This window comes from Hibiscus syriacus, unplaced genomic scaffold (assembly GCF_006381635.1).
Source record: "Hibiscus syriacus cultivar Baekdansim isolate YM2019G1 unplaced genomic scaffold, ASM638163v2 tig00117034_pilon, whole genome shotgun sequence".
In the NCBI taxonomy this organism is placed as follows: domain Eukaryota; kingdom Viridiplantae; phylum Streptophyta; class Magnoliopsida; order Malvales; family Malvaceae; genus Hibiscus; species Hibiscus syriacus.
Genome location: NW_024063533.1, coordinates 1,439,549 through 1,460,422, shown reverse-complemented (window position 1 = coordinate 1,460,422; position 20,874 = coordinate 1,439,549).

Genomic DNA, 20,874 nt, shown 5'->3' with positions numbered 1-20,874 from the left:
TGGATAAAAAATTATTTTGATTAAAAAAATGTTTTGGGAGTCGCCATCGACCTTTTTGGGTTAGGTAGGTCGAAAACCTAAAAATCATCTTTTAAAAGAGTTTTAAGAAAACATCAGTTAAAAGATAAACTGGTCTGCGTTTAACCAAAAATTCATTTTTTTTAAAAATAAAAGGGATTCGTGTCGGTTACGTTTGGGGAAGGATTAGCACCCCAAAACGCCCAAATTGGTACATGTTGATTATAAATTGTCTCTAATGATAGATTTTAAGAATTCCAATATGAATTTAATTTACGATCCTTTTATTTCAGATTTAATTTGATATTTCTAAGGAAAAAGTTATATATATATATATATATTTATATATATATAGGGTTTTTGTAAAGAGGACATTTATTTATTTAAAAATATCAGAAAAAAGACATATAGTTGCTTTAAGACTGTCTTTTATTTAATATTAATAAATGAATAAATATTAATAAGAATATAAAAATTTCCTAAAAAAATAATAACAACTAATTAAATGTATATATTTATAACCAGGATATTATTTATTATTTTTTTTAAATATTAGAATAGGACATCTAGTTGCTTTAAGACTACCCTCTCTTAATATTTAAAAATAAATAAATATTATTAATTTATAAAATTAATCAAATAATATATATTAATATGAAAATTAAAGAAATATAAAATGAAGAAAAATATAATAATATGAATAAAACTATATATATATATATATATATTGTTTTTATAAATACAATATTAATTAAATATATTTTATATAACCAAATAATAATTAAATTACTAATTTAAACATATAATTAAAGGATAATAAATTGCAATTAAATAATGACTGAAATAAAAAAATTAAAATAACATGAATAAAATGTAAAATATTAAAATTTATAGCTCAATTCGAAATATTATAAGATTTGAGTATTAACAGTGTAAATTAGCCATAAATATTAATACAGGATTAAAGTAAAATTAATTTAAATTATAAAGGACTAAATAAGATATTTACCCTAAAATATATAATTATACTGGAAAGGATTAAAATAAAATAAAAGAAAATTACGAGACCAAATTAAAATACTCAGAAAATCAATTCCAGTGACTAAAACGTAAACATTACAAATTGGGATACTACGGAAAGGGTTTTCCCATGTGGAAAATTACCTAGAGGCTCTCACCAAAACTACGTCGTTTTGGTGAGGGTATAAATACCCTAAACCCCGACCGAGAAAGGCTTAAGCCTTTCATTTTTTCTTTTTTCCTCTCTCTCTCTCTAAAACAGAGATCAAAAATCTCTCTAGGCTTCTGTCACCGGAGAGAGTCTGGTTAACAGCCACGATCCGCCGCCAAGCGCTACCGCCGACCACCGAAGGATCCTACCTTTGATTAAATGGCAGTTTGACGACGTTTGGCTTCCGACACCGCTTGGTAAGTCTCTTCACTCTTCTTTCGGTTGTTTTTCGTTGCTTTCTATCGTCGGTGTTGTTGTGGTTTGCTCGTTTCTTGTTTGTATATTCTTCTTCTCCTCTGTTGGTTGTTGTGATGCTGTCGTGGTCGTTCTTTGCAAGTTCAGTGGCCACCACAGTGTCTTCCTCGGACCGGTTAAAAGAATGGCCCTCGGTGAGTCACCATAGCTATGGTGGTGACTCACCATAGGGCTTCGACGTGGGTGGCTTCGTGGCGTTTCTAGAGGCTTCGTCGAGATGCCGTGGTAGTGGAGAAGTCGGTCGTGGTGGTGGCAGCAGCTGGTTGGGTCACCTGGCAGTAGAGCGTCGGCTGCATGGTGCATCAGAGACGGTTGTTCCTCTTCCCATCGGCGGCTGTTCCTCTTCCCAACAGTTGTTCCTCTTCCTAGCGGCGGCTGGGTGTATAGGATACAAACCCTAATCAATTTAGGGTTTCTGTTAGGCCACCGAGGTTGGGCTTGTAAACTGGGCATGGGTTCTTTGTAAATGGGCTGTGGGTTTGTATTATTATTATTATTTTTCGTTTAATAATAATATATATAATATATATAATAATAACAATAATAATAATAATATGAAAAAATTAGTGTTTACAGTTGCCCCTCTTTGCTCATTTTTGTTTTAACAAGAATAGAGCAAAGATGAAAAAAACAATAATTTTTTCATTTGGCTTCTTTTGAGTAGGATGTAAATGTTTAAAACATTTTGCCCAGAGGTCTTATGAATGGCCCTGAGGTCTTATCATCTTGCACTGTAGGTCTTACAGATGACCCAGAGGTTTTAAATATCAAAAAGCTCCCGAAGGCTTTTTGAAAACATCCTGCACTATAGGTCTTATGGATGGCCCTGAGGTATTTGAAAACATCATGCACTGAAGGGCTTACAGATGACCCAAAGGCTTTGAAAACATCATGCACTGAAGGGTTTATAGATGACCCAGAGGCTTTAAAAACATCATGCACTGAAGGGTTTACAAATAACCCGAGGCTTTAAAAATATCAAAAAGCTTCCGAAGGCTTTTTGAAAACATCCTGCACTGTAGGGTTTACAGATGACCCGAAGGCTTTAAAAACATCATGCACTGAAGGGATTACAGATGACCTGGAGGCTTTAAAAATATCAAAAAGCTTCTGAAGGCTTTTTGAAAACATCATGCACTGTAGGTCTTACGGATGACCCAGAGGCTTTAAAAACATCATGCACTGAAGGGCTTACAGATGACCCGAAGGCTTTAAAAATATCAAAAAGCTTCCGAAGGCTTTTTGAAAACATTATGCACTGTAGGACTTACGGATGACCCAGAGGCTTTAAAAATATCATGCACTGAATGGCTTACAGATGTGGGAAATAGTTTACTAAGTAAGAAACTATGGAAATCATTTTCTTACTATTCAACAATTTCATTTTTAGAAAAAATTAAATGAGAAACTTTGAAAATCATTTTCTCATTGAAATAACTTGTTGATTGGGTAACATACCCCAAAATAATACTTCTTTTGTGGATTGCGACCATCTATTCCTCAGATGTTTGTGTGATTCATGCATTCGAGGTTTTAAATTCTACATTATTCTTGTAAGGTATTTTTCATCATGAATTTTCTTTTTCATACGAAGATCTGTAAAACTTCATGTTTGAATACAATCAAATGTATTAATTTAATGCATTGTTTATTGTGCAAATGATGTTCTTATGAATGCATGAATGTTGATACAATCTTCATTTGACTTCAAAGTGGCGAACTCGGTATTCCTTCACTTGATCATTTATTTCCAGGGTTACCTTTGGAGTGTAGCAACTTATGCTATATTTCTGAAGAACCATTTGATCAAATTTTATCTTTGTGTCTTCTTTGTTTCATGAAAGTCTCAAAGAAATGTTTTATTTATGGAACTTGCCATAATCATAATTATGACTTTGATGCCCCATTTTTGTCTTTGATAACATCGGCTTTCTTTGCTTGGACTTGTGTAAAAATCCAATAAAGCTTTCATCTTTGAAAAGAGAGTCTATCATCTTTGAAGAATATAGATGTAGATATGTCTGACTCAGCAAATTAATTAGGAAATCAACGTCTATTCTGATTTGACTCTTGAAACACATCATAAGGAGGATTTATCCTAATTCCTTTCATGTCTCCACATCTAATCAGATCTCGAGCAAGGCAACTTGGACCATATCATGTCGAGATGTTTAACAATAACCTATTGTTCAATCTTAGTTGGATCCACTAGTTTTTTGTTGTTAAAATTTTCAACTTCCCTTTTGTGGAAAGAATCTTCATCATATCTATCTTCTAACTTTGGGGTTGAAGAAGTCAAAATTCATCTTGGATCCATAAATGGAAATTCCATATGATTGCAACATTGGTTCAGTGTCAGAATAACTGGTTCGTAAAACATTTGACAACACATTCATTCTTTATTGTTGCTTCTACCTAGGTTTCTCATCAATAAAGCTCTTTGCATAGTGTTTCATGACCAAAAAGTTGGTCAAATTCATAAAATATGCTAGTGCCGAATTAAATAAAAGATACCAACTGATCTTGATATCATCTTGAGCAAGGAAAGTATGATATCGATCACGTTTTCTTCCATAATTTGCATTGTAGGAAGTAGAAACACATCAGCTATAAGATCTATGTACATAAGGAGGTTCATGGAATTCTTGTTACTGTAGATAAAACGCACATGATAAACCACATAGATGAAAACTCAATTCATACTGATTGGTAATGATAACCCCAGTAACAACGGGAAATTGCAATATGTGTAAGCTGAGCCTCTTTATTCAATGTCATCAAGTAAACAAAAACTGATGTGAAAAACATCTTCGTAGCTCCAACAGTATGATTGAAACTAACTGTAATGAATCTTAAAGAAATATGTCTAATCATCACCGAAACATAGAATACAAAATTCAAAGCCGAGATTTTGAGGAACTGAACCCTAGATCTAATAGTCTGCCTGATGACCATCTTTATCCATACAGCCGTGATATATCTTAACAAAGAACATTCTATCATGTGACACATGGTTAGATATTGGGTATTAAAACCATATTTGCTGAGTAATATTTGTTCAACACTAGGACCCTGATGTAACTTCTTGATGAATGAAGCAATTATGTATAGTCTGTTTCACTGTCACTGTTTCACCATTTTCATTCTTCATTCCTTTGTCTTATTGGAAATATTTAATCAAAGCAATGATCTTTAACACATAATGATGTGGGCCTTCAGCATGCCCCAGCATTTACTGATATGAACGTTCAAAGTGTTATTCCAATTTCTTATTGAAATGGGCTTTCAGCATGCCCCAGTATTTGCTAATACAGACGTTCAAAATGCGCCAATATTCCAATTTTTGATTGAAATGTGCTTTCAGCATGCCCCAGCATTTGTTGACGTGAACATTCAAAATGCGTCAATATTCCTGATTATGATTGAAATGGGCTTTCAGAATTTGCTTCTTGTTTATGTGAGCTTTCAAAATGCCCAAATATTCATACTAATGTGGGCAATCAGAATGCCCCACATGAATCATTTCTGTCTGAAATGGGCTTTCGAGATGCCCCAACATTTTGTTCTGATTCACTCTCAATGTCTGTTTGACTGGAATATCATGATCCCACGAGGTCCAATTTTGACAATGCACTGTTATGGGTACTTGTGGCTTTATTCGTGCCCCAATTTGTTAATCTTGAATGCTCTCATTTTGGTGTTACAAAATAGCAGTATTGTCAAGTAATTTGAGAAATTCTCTTTATGCTGTCACAAACTTAGGAAGTAATTAATCATTCTAACGGAAATGTCTGAGATATGTGCCTCTTCTTAATGAGGTGCCCATTTTTTGGATCTGAAGGGATCTAGTCGGTCAGAGTGATATAAATTACTTGGTAATTCATTCCAGGACGACACTTAAACCTTGTTTTCAGTGAAGGTTATGGAATATACTTTTATGTGGGAGAGAAACCAATTTATGTGAACAATAATCTTATTTGATGCAATAGCAAGACTACATATACAGTGGTACATGCTCTTGAAAAGTCCGCACTCATGCAACATGTTGATTCTGATAACTACTCATCTGATTATGAAACGATCTTTTAGGATGATTTCACAGATATTGATAGTTCTTCTGATACCGAGGAAATCCTGAATTCTAATTTTGATGAGGAGAATAAACTGTTATACTTGACGAAAATGGGGTACTCAAAGGCTGAGGCTTCAATAGCCATGGAGAGATGTGGTATGGATTCATCAATTACAGAGTTGACAGATTTTATATGTGCTGCTCGAATGGCTAAGGCTGCTGACGCACTTCTTCCGGTAGAAGATAAGAAGCCATTATGTAATGACCCCAATTACAAGAAAAGACGAAACTTGGGCTATGATTTTTTTGGAAAATGAAGAAACAGAGGAAGCTTGAAAAGAAGCTTCTTAATGAAGACGAACATGCAGTTCATTTTCCAAATCCAATGATTGGTTTTAGGGTTCCTACCGAACCAGATTAGATAACTCAAAGAACACTTCCATAAGATGCTATTGGGCCTCCTTATTTCTACTACGAGAACATGGCACTTGCTCCAATTGGTGTATGGACTAAAATGTCACGGTACTTATACGATGTAGAGCCAGAATTTGTAGATTCGAAGTATTTTTCTGATGTTGCACGGAAAAGGGGTTATATTCATAATCTACCAATTAAGAACATATTTTCTCTTATTCTACTTCCTCCACGCACCATACATGATGTTTTTCCATTGAAAAAAAATGGTGGCCTTCCTGGGATCCAAAAATAAAGTTGAACTGTTTACAAACATGTACAGGAAGTGCCAAATTGATAGAAATGATCCTTAAGGCTCTTGAAGCTTATGAAGATGAGCCACCTTCAAGTGTCCATAAGTATGTTCTTGATGAGTGCCGAAAATGGAATCTGGTATAGGTTGGAAGGAATAAAATTGTTCCACTTAAACCTGATGAGGTGGAAATGCTTCTAGGTTTCCCTAAAAACCATACACGAGGAGGAGGATCTGCTAGAGACATGTTCTATGGTGGTATCAATATCTTGTCTCTTTTTTCTGGGATCAGTGATGCAGAATTTGCCTTATACTGTCTTTGCATACCTTTGAAAATAGATGCGCAAGAATTGAATAGTGATCAGTTGGAGAAATTAATGAGTAGATTTGGCGAATTCGACTTTGTTGTCAGTGGCATCCAGTGTAACAACCTTACCGGAAGAAATAAACATCATCAGGATGAACTAGAAGATTTTTGTTGGTACATTTTATTACAATGACTGCTACAGTGACTACCTCTTCTGCTGCTTCAAGATATACACCTACATATCCCACTCTTCCCGAACCATGGAAAGGTTTAGTTGATAGTAAAACTGGTTATCTTTACTTTTGGAATCCTATAACCAATGTTACCCAATATGAAAGGCATACAAGTGTAATATGTTCCGTATCAAATTTAAGTTCAGGAATCTTCTGAAAGACATAATAGATAATCCTGACAAGGAAAATGATCGACATGGAAGAAGTAGTAATGATGTATCAAGACTTAAGCCAGTATCATGGTATAACCAGAGTGCAGGTGGTGACTTATTCTTCCTATAATACACCTAATGATACTTATGACTCTGTGATTGGAGAATCTGCTAGAGACATGGATTGATGGCTGGGGAAAATAAATTGTCTGGTGATACTTATCACCCTCAGCATGAGATAAGTGATAATCTTTCTTGATGGATTGCTAATTATGTCACAGGAGAGCGTCATAAGCTTAATTCTCCAAACTTTCTGGCTTCTTGGACCACTTACTTTCAAGAAAGTGAAATGCTTTATCATTCTGGCCTCGTTTATTCTTTTTCTTCAATAGAGGTAGAATAGGCCATAACTTGCTTCAAGAACCTTCCCATTTGAGACTGTCTTGTTTGAAAATGTTTTCCTCCTTTCTTTATCAAAGAATGAAAGAATTTGTAAAGTGTTGCTTATCACAGATTCACAATAGAATCAAATCATAAGCATGAATTTAATGAATATCAATAAATCAATTACACTTTTAAAAAAAAAATCATAGTCCTATGGCAAATGTCAAAATTATTGACTGATTTAGGGCTTAGGTTGATTCTGGTAAAGTAAGGTCTATCAGGTTGATCCAGCATATATGTCTTCTTTGAGCTTCCACTATTTTGAAGGAAGGGTTGTTATGCTCATCTCATAGAGATACTTCTTAGTTCCAGAATCTCAGGAACGTCTTTGGGATATGTGGTGCTTCATCAAGAGCTTAAGATCATCTCTTATTTCGTTGTTGCACCATCAATATTCGAGTCGCCTTTTTAGATTTTCGACTTGAATCCTCCTTTGGTTCCAAGATGTTATTTAAAAATTTACATCTTGAACCCCCTTTTATCATTTTCATATCACGCATTAAAGATTAAAAAAACAATTTTTGCAAATAAAAATCAATCCTGAGAGGCGAAATAAAATCTGAAGATAATCTCTTTCACATAGAAATCCATGTATGATTAGAATGGACTTTTCAGGTACGTAACGTAGGCCAGGGCTTATGGTTACGAAAGAAAGGGATAAAAAGGCTTAAACAAGTTTAAGGGTAATTAAACCAAGAATAATTCATTCTGATGCATTCAATCTTGCGTTGCTTGACTTGGATCTGCTTTGTGGGGAATTTTCCATAAGATTCATTCATCTCCAGCATTTCTTGTGCTTCTTGTTGAATATGAGTCACCCATCTTGAGGCTTAATGAGTCACCCATCTTGATTCAATTTTTCCTTTTTCCTTTTTTTTTTGAATGAGTATAGGACTTCAATTTCTTTGAGAACCTCCTTTTCCTCTCGTATTTAGGAAATTTTTCGTTATTCTTGACTGGATTGATCTTCAAGAACTTTGTATTTGATCTACTTTATAGTTTAAAACTCTCTTCATTTCATGAAGATTTGCCTTCGTAATTGGCAATCTTTATTCCTGTGAGCAGATATCCTTCTTCTTGCCCCCCAATGTAGAGGGTGATCCTTGGTTAAGGTTAAATTAGAAGAAAATATTATAGGCTCAAAAGGGGACAACAAGGGATATATATATATATACATATATTTGAAAGGATAAATGAAACAATGTCGTTCGTCATCTCATACACAGAAGCCTTTGTAAAAAGAGATGTCCCCAAGGGGATGAATATTCAAGATTAACTTTATTTACATGAAAACAATGTAATTAATGCATGATATATTTATCTAAATCAATCTTTTTTCTTCTTCTTTGAGTATACCCCAATCACTCGAAATTATCTTCGATAAGTTGATCCATGATGCCTCATCTCGTCTCTTCTTGCAGGAAGATTCACGAATAATTTGAAAGTTTGGTTCTTTTGAGGTCTTTTGGTTTATGATGGTTTTGTATTTGGAATGAAAAATGTGGTGGAATGTTATAAACCAATCAACTCTACCCAAGAAAGTAAACGTTTGGATTTGGTGTCTCAAAAGTAGGTAGAGACATGACTTCAGAGTCTCAGATATTTGTATGGTCAAGATTTGGTTTTAGTAAGGGTCAAGTAATTGGCGTTGGATAGAAGGTATAATTTTACCACTTGCCAAAGATCTATAATTCTTGAAAAAGAATATTTAATCTACTTGATACTAAAAAAATTCAAGATTAAAATTTGATTCCTTGCTAATAATCATAAAAGCAACACAAGTTTATTTATTGCACAACAAGACAGAGAAAGGAACAAAAGACAAGTTCAAACAAGATGCTGAAAATAGAAAGGTACTACAGTGGTAGCTAACAACTTCCACTTATTTATTTTATCATGCCTCATCATTCCTTGAATGTTGGGTGTGTACTTGGCCCAAGATTTTCATCTTTATTTGCCCCCCATTTCTTGATCATTTCTTGTGTCAAGATTCATTTTTCAACAAGCATCTCTATTTCTTTTAACAGTGACCTACAATTGCTCGTGGAATGCCCTAATACCCCCAAGTGGAAATCAAAAACGCTATCTTGATCATAACTATGAGCAGAAGGGTTTGGTGGCATCTTCATTGGTCTTGGTGTGATGTATTGACCTTTAATCAAATGAGGGTACAAGTCTAAAAGAGAAGTTTAGAACACCTTTAAAGTATTTCTTGATCGTGTGACTTTCTTTGGTCGATCCGAACAACTACTTGCTCTTTTTCTTTTGTCGTTGCGGGGACTCTGGATGCGCCATTCATTTACATCATCAGCTTTCTCTTTTTTATCCTTCGGGCTCTTGGATGCGACTTTTGATTTTCCTTTGTTGATTACATTTTCAATTAATTCTCCATTTGTCATAAGATTCTCGAATTCCTTCTTCGGATTTGCCAACATTAACTCAAATAAAGGAGCAGGAAGGAAATTTCGAAACATACGTGATATCTCTCTTCTACCATGTGAGGTGCTTGTGCTGCCACCTCTCCATCTTAAGGCATACTCCTTAAACCCTTCATTGGCTTTCATCTTTACTCCTTGAAGATCCATACGCATTGGAGTTAAGCCTTTAAACATACCGATATTGTCCCAAAAAATGCATCAACTAAATCACCCATCTCTTAATCTGCTCTTGGGTCAAATGATTATACCATACTACTGCTGGTCCAATGAGTCTATCATGGAAGGAGTGAATTAATAAATCATCAGAATTTAAATATCCTTCCATTTTCTGCAAAATATTCTCAAATGGATTAGGGGACAACTGGTGTCATCATATTTCTCAAAATCATGCATTTTGAATTTATAGGGAATAATCAAATCTGGAACCAAGCTGAGCTCTCTTGCTTCTAATTCTTTGTGGGAAGTATTAACACCTTTCATATTTCTAATTGCTTCATCCATCATCTTGAATCTCTCCTCATACTGTGAATAATTAATGAGGCTATTCTTTGGGCTCAAGTGGGATGCCCAGGGTTTGTTATCATTCTCGACTCTTCAATCTGATAGCATGGTTGCTCTTTATCAGTTATTATCTCTTCTTTATCAGATGACACCCTCTAAATAATTTGATTTGATCCATCTGGTATTGAATCCGATGCTTCTTTCCTTGTATCATGAGGTAACCCTATCAATTGTTCTGGCCACTGATCTTGTAGTCCTTTATAAGATTGCTCCATTGTTTTCATGATGTTGGTAAAGTAAAATGAATGAATGATCTTAGTTTTACTGTTGCAGAAACCTTTCATGAATTATTTACATGTTTTCATAATTAATGCATATAACAATACTTTAAATAAATAAAACAATGCGAAAATGCATAAATAAGAATGCAAACTGTGCAATGCAAAGATGTAAACATAAAAGTATGAATACAAAATGAAAATGCAATGATGTGAAATGCAAATGCATGTATGAAAAGGTGTTACTCAAGAGTGATCATCTTAGAACAGATTTCATTGAATACAAAAGTTTTCGTGCATCAAACAAAACTTTTACATGTAGGGGATAGCTTTCACTCCTAATTTCTCTATTTCTTTTAAAAGCCAAACTAACTTCCACTCATGCCCAGGTGTGGAGTTATCAATCTGCCTTAATTCTCTCGTGAAGCCAGCTAAGTCTACCAGCTTATGAGCCACATTGTTTGTGTGAGCAGCAACTTCCTTCATGATATTATCTTTTTCCTTCATCTTCTGTGTCAATTCTCGGAGTTGTAGATAATGTTGTTCATTTTTTCTTATGAGGGAATCTTTGTGCTCAAGAAGTTCTCGTACAAGATTTCCATAATCATCTAAACATTTCTTCAATGTCTTGTTCTTGGCCATAGTGGCTTTTAATTCAGTATCGATCTCACATCGATGAATCTGATATGATGCTTCCATGTTGGTCATAGCACTATTCAACATGTGATTTTCGACTTGACATATTTTCAATTCACTGACAGATGTATTGCATCTTTCTTCTGCAACTCGTAAATCATGAGAAAAATTCTTGGCTCATCCTTCATTTATATTGCAGTTCTTTTTCAGTTTGGTGACACCTGTTACCCACTCTTCCGGGGTGTTTCCTATGGCAGCATTTTGAAAGGCTTGACTGAACTTCTGGAAATCTTCATGCATGGTTTTCATTTTTGTGCTCAATTTCTTGTTTTCATTCTTTAAATAATGCATTTGAGTCTCGTTTATCAGTAAATCTTCTTTCTTCTGGACGCTCCTACTGATCCGCTTACCTTTGACCACTTTTGGTATTAATCTAGTAGGACCTTTAGTTAATAAACTAGGTTGATCATTTATCATAAACTCTAAGATTCCATGATCCAAAAGACATTGGACTCGATGTTTGAAGGCAAGGCAATTCTTAATGGTATGTCCTTGAGCTCCGACATGATATTCACAATAAGCGTTGATGTCATACCAATTCAGATACGGAGGTTGAAACGGCTTCATATAATGCAAAGCTGCTTCTCGCGCTTTAAGTAGCTTCTCGTACAACTTATATGATAGGGATAACATCAAAATAACAACCACCTTTTGTCTTGGATTAAACCTGAGTTTTAGACGTCATGAGAAAACTAAACTTTGACGATTTCATATTATATGATTTTTCCTCATCTCTGGGAGCTTTTACAGTTGTCACCATTTCTTTGGTATCTCCAGACAGTTTGTGAATATGAATGATGACTGTCTGTAATTTCTCAAATTGGTTAGGATCAGAAGTCCATTGCATATATGAGATTGCAGATTTATCTTCATTGAGCTCTCTCTCTTTTTGTGCAGGGATCTCTTTTCCTTTGGCCAAAACAGATATTATACCCATCATCTTGGACATCTGCTCTCTTATTTCTCGTATCTCCTTTGCTCTTCAATGGGTATACAATCTTTGGGTGTATAGCTCTTCTCTATCTTCGGAGTTCCCTCAGGAGGTCTTTCCTTGGGTGCATCATAATTTGCTTGATCATAAAACTTTTTGTCCATTTATGAATTATTTCCATTTTGATGAATAGTCTTTCAATTCAACACCTTTTGGTTATGCCATGATCATGCAATGCAATCAAAAGAAATCAATATAAACAAGTTAGAGCAAAATAACATGTATGGGAAAAAATAAGAAAAAAATAAAATGGTTAGTACCAACTAATGGAAAGAAAAAAATTTCTATCTATCAAGGTATAAATCCTAACCTCTGCTTTCTAGTTTCATGCTTGTTTGGAAAAATTAACCTAACTGCATGATTTCTAGTTCGCATGCATTTATTCAGGAAAAAGAAAAGAAAATAAATTAAAAGCTAGAGCTTATTTCTGCTTTGTGTACACATACGGACAGAGGTTCAGTACAGTCTTAGATCAGGAGAATTTCTAGGGTTTATTATATGCAAGGTTTCAGTTCTAGGAGTAAAGGTACACGAACTGTCCTTGTTGGTGCCCCCTTGGGCTGCCAAACCCTCAATCCTAGTCCATTACAGACTTAAGTGGATCGAGTTCAATTCGAGGGGACACATTTCCCTATGCCTGACATGGAGAATAAATGCTCACGAAGACATAGAGTATATGAACCCCGAAATCTACTTGCTATGTCTGACACGGAGAATAAATTCTCACGGAGACGTCGCTTTCACTCCCACTTAAAAGGGACAAGCTTAATTATAAAGCTTATGTTATGCAATACAAGTGTTGTGTGTGAGGAGAAATATTCAAACCTTTTGACAAACAAATAAAAATGAAATTTAATATATGAAAATAATAAAAACATTAATAAAGAAGAATATATATATAAAAATAGTATAAAACCATAAAAATTTTTGAAAGAAAAGACTTATAAATTAAATAAATATGAATTTTTAATTTCTAATTAATAGAGACAATTTATAATTAATTTCAAAGCTTGACCATAGTCCCCAGTGGAGTCGCCAAGCTGTCGTAACTGGTTTTCGTCCGGGCATGAAATTTTACTTGGCGGGAAAAATAATGTGGATAAAAAATGATTTTGATTAAAAAATGTTTTGGGAGTCGCCATCGACCTTTTTGGGTTAGGTAGGTCGAATACCTAAAAATCATCTTTTAAAAGAGTTTTTAAGAAAACATCAGTTAAAAGATAAAATGGTCTGCGTTTAAGCAAAAATTCATTCTTTTTAGAAAAAAAAAGGATTCCTGATTGGTTATGTTTGGGGAAGGATTAGCACTCCCACAACGTCCAAAATTGGTACTTGTTGATTATAAATTGTCTCTAATGATAGATTTTAAGAATTCAAATGTGAATTTAATTTATGATCCTTTTATTTCAGATTCAATTTGATATTTCTAAGGAAAAAGTATTATATATATATATTAGGGTTTTTGTAAAGAGGATATTTATTTATTTAAAAATATCAAAAAGACATCTAGTTGCTTTAAGACTGCATTTTCTTTAATATTATAAAAATAAATATTAATAAGAATATAATAATTTTCCTAAAAATAATAACAACTAATTAAATGTATATATATTTATAAGCATGATATTTATTTATTATTTTTTAAAATATCAGAATATGACATCTAGTTGCTTTAAGACTACCCTTTCTTAATATTTAAAAATAAATAAATATTATTAATTTATAAAAGTAATCAATAAATATATTAATATGACTAAAATTAAAGAAATATAAATGAAGAAAAAATATATATGAATAAAACTATATATATATATATATATATATATATATATATATATATTTGTTTTTATAAATACAATATTTAATTAAATATATTTTTATATAACTAAAATAATAACAAAATAATAATTAAATTACTAATTTAAACATATTGTAATTTAAAGGATAATAAATTGCAATTACATAATGACTGAAATAAAAAAATTAAAATAACATGAATAAAATGTAAAATATTAAAATTTATAGCTCTAATTTGAAATATTATAATATTTGAATATTAATAGTGTAAATTAGCCATAAATATTAGAGAAAATAACCTCAATGACCAAAAATCCCATATAATATAAGATTTTAACCAACTTTTTCCGGATTTGCCAAAATGACCAACAAAATCGCAATGCGATCGCTAATTCGCAAAGCGATCTCCATTATCGCAAATCAGTTTCCAGATTCGCAACACGATTATGACTATCGCAATGCGATTTTCCAATTTCGCGTTGTGATTTTCCAATTCGCAATGCGAATAAGTAAATCGCAATGCGAATTTGGAAAATCGCAATGCGATACTGACTATCGCAACGCGATAATACAAAATCGCAACGTGATACTGACTTTCGCAACGCGATACTGACTTTCGCAAAGCGATTCTGACTTTCGCAACGCGATTCTGATTTTCGCAACGAGATTCTGACTATCTCAACGAGATAATACAGAATCACAATGCGATTTTCAAAGTTCGCAACAGGTTTTAGTTTCGCAACATCCTTCTGAGTGGGACATACCATATGACTTACAAACAGTTTTGCCATCAGCTATGGACAGAAGGCTACCTGGCCGACCATAAAGTCACGATCGTATATCGTCTAAGGGTGAAGAGAAGAAGAGATCGACATGTAGTCGGTGCAAGGAAAGTGGTCATACAAGGTTGACATGTGGTTCACCAGTGCCATCACAATCATCTTTTCCTCTACTAAAATATGGATCCTCATCAAAATCCAAAGCTCATATGGTGTCAAGCAAAAGGCAATCAAAATCGTAATCATCTTCAAAATCCCAATCACAACCGGCTTCACCTTTTGGGACTGTTAACTTAGGTGATTTTTAAATGCAAACATTGTATTATGTGTATTTTATGTGTGCACTTTTAACATTTTCAGTTAGGCATGTATTACTAACTTGAGTTTGAACATTGCTATGATCTGTTCAGTTGTTATCACTTATTAGACATTCATTTGACTATTGCAACGGGGAAATCGCAACGCGAAAATGACTATCGCAATGCGAAAATGGCTATCGCAACGCGAAAATGGCTATCGCAATGAGAAAATCGCAATACGAAATGAAAATCACATTGCGATTTTCTCGTTACGATTTTCATTTTGCATTGCGATTTTCATTTCGCATTGCGATTTTCATTTCGCATTGCGATTCTCTCGTTGCGATAGTCATTTTCGTGTTGCGATAGTCTGTTTTGCCTTCAACATAATGCAGATTGAAAATCAACAAATCAACTATTACATTTCAATTAATTAAACAAGCACAAATAAGAATTATGTACACATCAATTAAACAAATCAACATTTACAAATCATTTTTTACAAATCAGTTAAACAATCAAATAATAATAATAATTCTTATTTCCTCATCAATTATTGAATCAATGAATCAATTTTTGCACCCGTACATCCATTTCACGCAGCTCACTTAAGGATTAACCTGCAGAAACCAAACATTTGCTCAAACAAGACTTCCTACACATATAAAACCTACAAACAACAAATTATTGAATTCTAGGTACTTAACCAAACATTTTCAAACCAAAAGGAGTATATATGTTAACAAAACTTGCATTTGACTTACCAATTAACAATGGATACTTTCATAACGCGGATGCAGGTAGGCAGCGTCTCGAATATATCGCTCTAGCCATATAATGCCGAAACCACAAGCCTACTGCAGCTCTATCTCTATCGGTGGGAGGTAGAAACTCTGTGCTTCCCATCGTCAAACGCGCCAAGCACATGCATACGAGAGGACCAGAATCCCCTCTGGCTCCCGGCGATTGTTGTGGCGCGGTCTCGTCTCTGACAACTGTGACATTTAACTTCTTTGGCTTCTTGTGTCCAGAATGAGTCCAATAATTAATCTCATCCAAGAATTTAGCCAAATGAGAGCTTCATCCCTTGATAATATCTCTCAAATCAGACAGTGATATGTAATTTATCATGCTGTCATATACTATTATCTTCAGGGATGGGAGCTGAAGTTGGACGAGAAGCCAATGACGACGTTCCAAAACAGGGATAAACACATGCAATCATAAGTAATAATTCATTTATTTGCGCACTTATTTATGAACACCTTTAAAAAATTAAAAAATAAACACTAACCTTATCGACCTCCCACCATGCAGGATAAAGTTTAGCTTGTCCATTGCCCAACGAAAATGATTCATCTCGTTGATTCTTCAAGTGAACTGCGTGAAAAGCCACCGGCATTATTGTATATCGTGAATTTTTTTTATTTTTCCTAAGCTTCCTTATTATTAGAAGACGTGACACCCACGTATCGATATGCTGTTTTACAAAAAAAGACATATATTAGTGAATTACATTAATTTTTAAAAATATTAATCAAAATCATATATAAGACAAATATAAGACTTACCTCCCCATCAAAATAGCCACTGTCTTCAACCCCTAATAACACACCCCACCAAGATCGATTAAGCAACAAATACATCTCATCGTTGAGTTTGCTTATGTCAGTGTAACACCCTTGGCTCCGCTCATGTAGATAAAAATCAACTGCGGTCTTAGCCCAAAGGGTATTATCCAGAATTGTTTCCGGAAGTTGTCTCCTCTCCACTTCAGATACCGGAAGGGTACTAGCCGATAACTCATACGAGAGCCAACTCTAATCCATCATGTCCGGCAACGGTGGGGATTTCTCAATAATTCGATATATTACCCCATGTGAATCGGGCTCTGGAATGGTGGGAGGGACCTCTTCAACGATGACAGTGGCCTCTTGAACGGTGGGGGGGACTCTTGAGGGATGACAGGTGAGTCGGGCTTCTTCTTGCGGAGTCTTCGCACCATTGGGGTGAACGGAGACGTAATAGCACGTGCACGCCGTCTGATGCGTGAACTCCGTCGTGCAAGAAAAACCCGACGTAAATCATCCACCTTATGGGGCCGCTAAAAAAATTAATACATAAATCAGTAAATAGACATGATATTAAACAAGACAAATATGTTTCAAACTTGCATTGTATTCACCCAAGTCATTATTCTATCATAGTTCACAAAATGCATCAGATAATATTCCAGAAGTAAGCACTTATATAAACATTTAAAAGGACAACATATATAAACATTCCAGAAGAAGAATAGTTTACTTTCGTAACACGAAACTTACTTTCGCAACGCAAAAATGACTATCGCAACGCGGAAATGGCTATCGCAACGCGAAATAAAAATCGCAATGCGAAATGAAAATTGCAACGACAAAATCGCAACGCGAAACACAAATCGCATTGCGATTTTCATTTCGCGTTGCGATTTTATCATTGCGATTTTCATTTCGCATTGCGATGTTGTCGTTGTGATTTTCATTTCGCATTGCGATAGCCAATTCCGCATTGCGATAGTCATTTTCGTGTTGCGAAAGTAAACTATTCTTCTTTTGCAAATTGAAACTTGAATGGATTGCATTACTTCAACCAAAAGACAAAAACAAAACCAAAAACAAATACTAACAAAATAGTTTAGCAGTATTGGCAGCAACCGAATGAATTTATTAGCAATCTAAGTGAAATGGTTAATCTAAGTGAAATTACGAGTAAATTTATCATCAAGTTAAATATGAAAAATCTTAAACTTACTTCGTTGCGTAGAGTATGAACCTCATTCTGCAACGATGCTACCATCTCACGTAGAGCGGCTACCTCACCTCGTAAAGTAGACACCTCAACACGACATGCACCATCGTCTTTGCGTAAAGTACCGACCTCCTCACGCAAGGCATTGACCTCATCACGTAACTCCCCTAACTCATCCCGTAGAGGTGGAGGTGGAGAACAGGGAGATAAACGTCGTGGCATCTTTGACGGTCGCCTATCTTGCGGTGATGGGGAGAAGAGGCTCGATGATGTGACATAATAGGTGATGCTGTCGTTGTGGAGGTGTATAGTCGGCGATCAGGTGATGGCTCTGGTGAGGTGATAGCTCTGGGTGAAGTGATGGCTCCCGAAGTGGAGGCTGCTCATCATCCGTGCCATCAAAAAAACGCTTACTATCTTGCCACCAATCAGTGGCAAGCTCAGCTTCCGTGGGTGTCAACCTCTGTAATGGAGTGTTGGCCTCCTAACATAAAGCTCAACAAAGTTAAACGTGTACTAGTAATAACTTGTTTATAAACATATGGTAGTATTTATGTTAACTTACTTATTTATTGTCGTATACCGTAGTAAATCTTCCCATTACAATGTCCGTTTCCTCTTCCAGGAAATAGCCCTGGGAATATCATTTGAAGTTTTTATTGCATATGTCTTCATGGCGGGAAAGGCCTCAAATATCCAAATCTACAAACAATATAATAACAAACATAGTAATTATTAAATAATTACTTATAATTTTGGAAACATATATAAAAATTCTTACCTTAAAGGCCCAAATAAAGCCTGTCAAGTGTATTTGGAACCATCGCCATGCAAACTTTTTCGATCATCCAAGACAGACGATAACTTATTCCATGTAGCTTTCCATAAATACGAGCCCCACAGAAACAGTTCCACGCATTTAGGTCTTCTACCAATTTGATTAGATCATTCGAAGTAGGTTGTCTGGCCTCTCTGCCTAAAAGCCGGCATGCAAAAGTATTAGAAGGCATACTCGGACAACATCGACGTCATCCTCCGAGTAAAACCATCTTTCTTATTCAATAATCTCGTCAGGTCTTCCACATGTAGATCGGCCTCTCCAGCTCAGAAAACACGGGATAACCATGATGGGCGGGTAATGTGTCTAGTGTACCGACCTACATCATCGTGTCCGAAGCGTAGACCGGTGATTAAGCAAACTCCTCCCGCCCAAAACACGTATACGCCGGTGGAAAATCAAACCATATCTCTTCATCACGTTGTATAGTCTGGTAGATCTCTAGTCATGGTTTGAAGAAACAGGTGTTTCAACATCGCATCTCCACCGGATGTTTACTTTCAGCCATGGCCCGAAGCAAGTATCCTCAAACATTTTTCTTTGTGCAGGTGAAAGCTTCGACGCAATTGTTTTGGCCAGGCTGACTTTATTTCTTAAGGTCAATTAAGCCGAATAAAAGTTCTACAAAAACAATAAACATAATAAGTTAGATTACCAAAAACTACACTGTGAAGATATACCAAAACAATAATAAACATAAAGTGTAGTAGTTTATTCTTCAACTTAAATTTGCAACACTGTGAATTTCTTATTTGTCTTTGTTTTTTGGTTGAAGTAATGCAATTCATTCAAGTTTCAATTTGCAGAAGAATAGTTTCTGAAAATGAAAATCGCAACACGAAAATGACAATCGCAATGCGAATTTGACTATCGCAACGAGAGAATAAAATCGCGTTGCAATTTTCATTTCGCGTTGCGATTCTCGGTTGATTTAATAAGCAATCTAAGTGAAATTGTTAATCTATTATTGAAATTACCAGTAAATTTATCATCAATTTCAATATGAAAAACCTAATAATAATGCAAATTTCAAAGAGAAAATAATTAAAAATACTAACCCTCGGTGGTTGATTTGGTTGATTTTCCATTTCTGATTGTGAGGGTGGCTCTGAGAGATGGAGATAGACGGATTTCGTCGGAGATGGGGACGGATTTCGTCAGAGATGGGTGAGAGAGTGAGAGATGGAGATGGGACTGAGTTGTGATTTTAGGTTTTAGGTTATGAGTTGCGATTACGGGATATACTGTGGACGATTCAGTGTTCCAATATATTAATATTCGTGTTTGGAATTTGAAATTAAAATACGCGTTGCGATACTAATGGTGCCTTGAAAATCGCATTGCGATTATGTATTATCTCGTTGCGAAAGTCAGTATCGCGTTGCGAAAGACAGTATCGCGTTGCGATAGTCAGTATCGCATTGCGAATTTCCCAATTTACGTTGCGATTTACTTATTCGCATTGCGAATTGGGAAAATCGCAACGTGAAATTGGAAAATCGCATTGCGATAGTCATAATCGCGTTGCGAATCTGGAAACTGATTTGCGATAATGGAGATCACGTTGCGAATTAGCGATCGCATTGCGATTTTGTTGGTCATTTTGGCAAATCCGGAAAAAGTTGGTTAAAATCGTATATTATATGGGATTTTTGGTCACTGAGGTTATTTCTCTAAATATTAATACGTTTAAAGTAAAATTAATATAAATTATAAAGGACTAAATAAGATATTTACCCTAATATATATAATTATACTGGAAAGGACTAAAATAAAATAAAAGAAAATTACAAGACCAAATTAAAATACTCAAAAAATCAATTCCAGTGACTAAAACGTAAACATTACAAACTGAGAGTACTACAGAAAGGGTTTTCCCATGTGGAAAATTACCCAGAGGCCCTCACCAAAACTACGTCGTTTTGGTGAGGGTATAAATACCCTAAACCCCGACCGAGAAAGGCTTAAGCCTTTCATTTTTTCTTCTTTTTTCCTCTTTCTCTCTAAAAGAGAGATCAAAAATCTCTCTAGGCTTCTGTCGTCGGAGAGAGT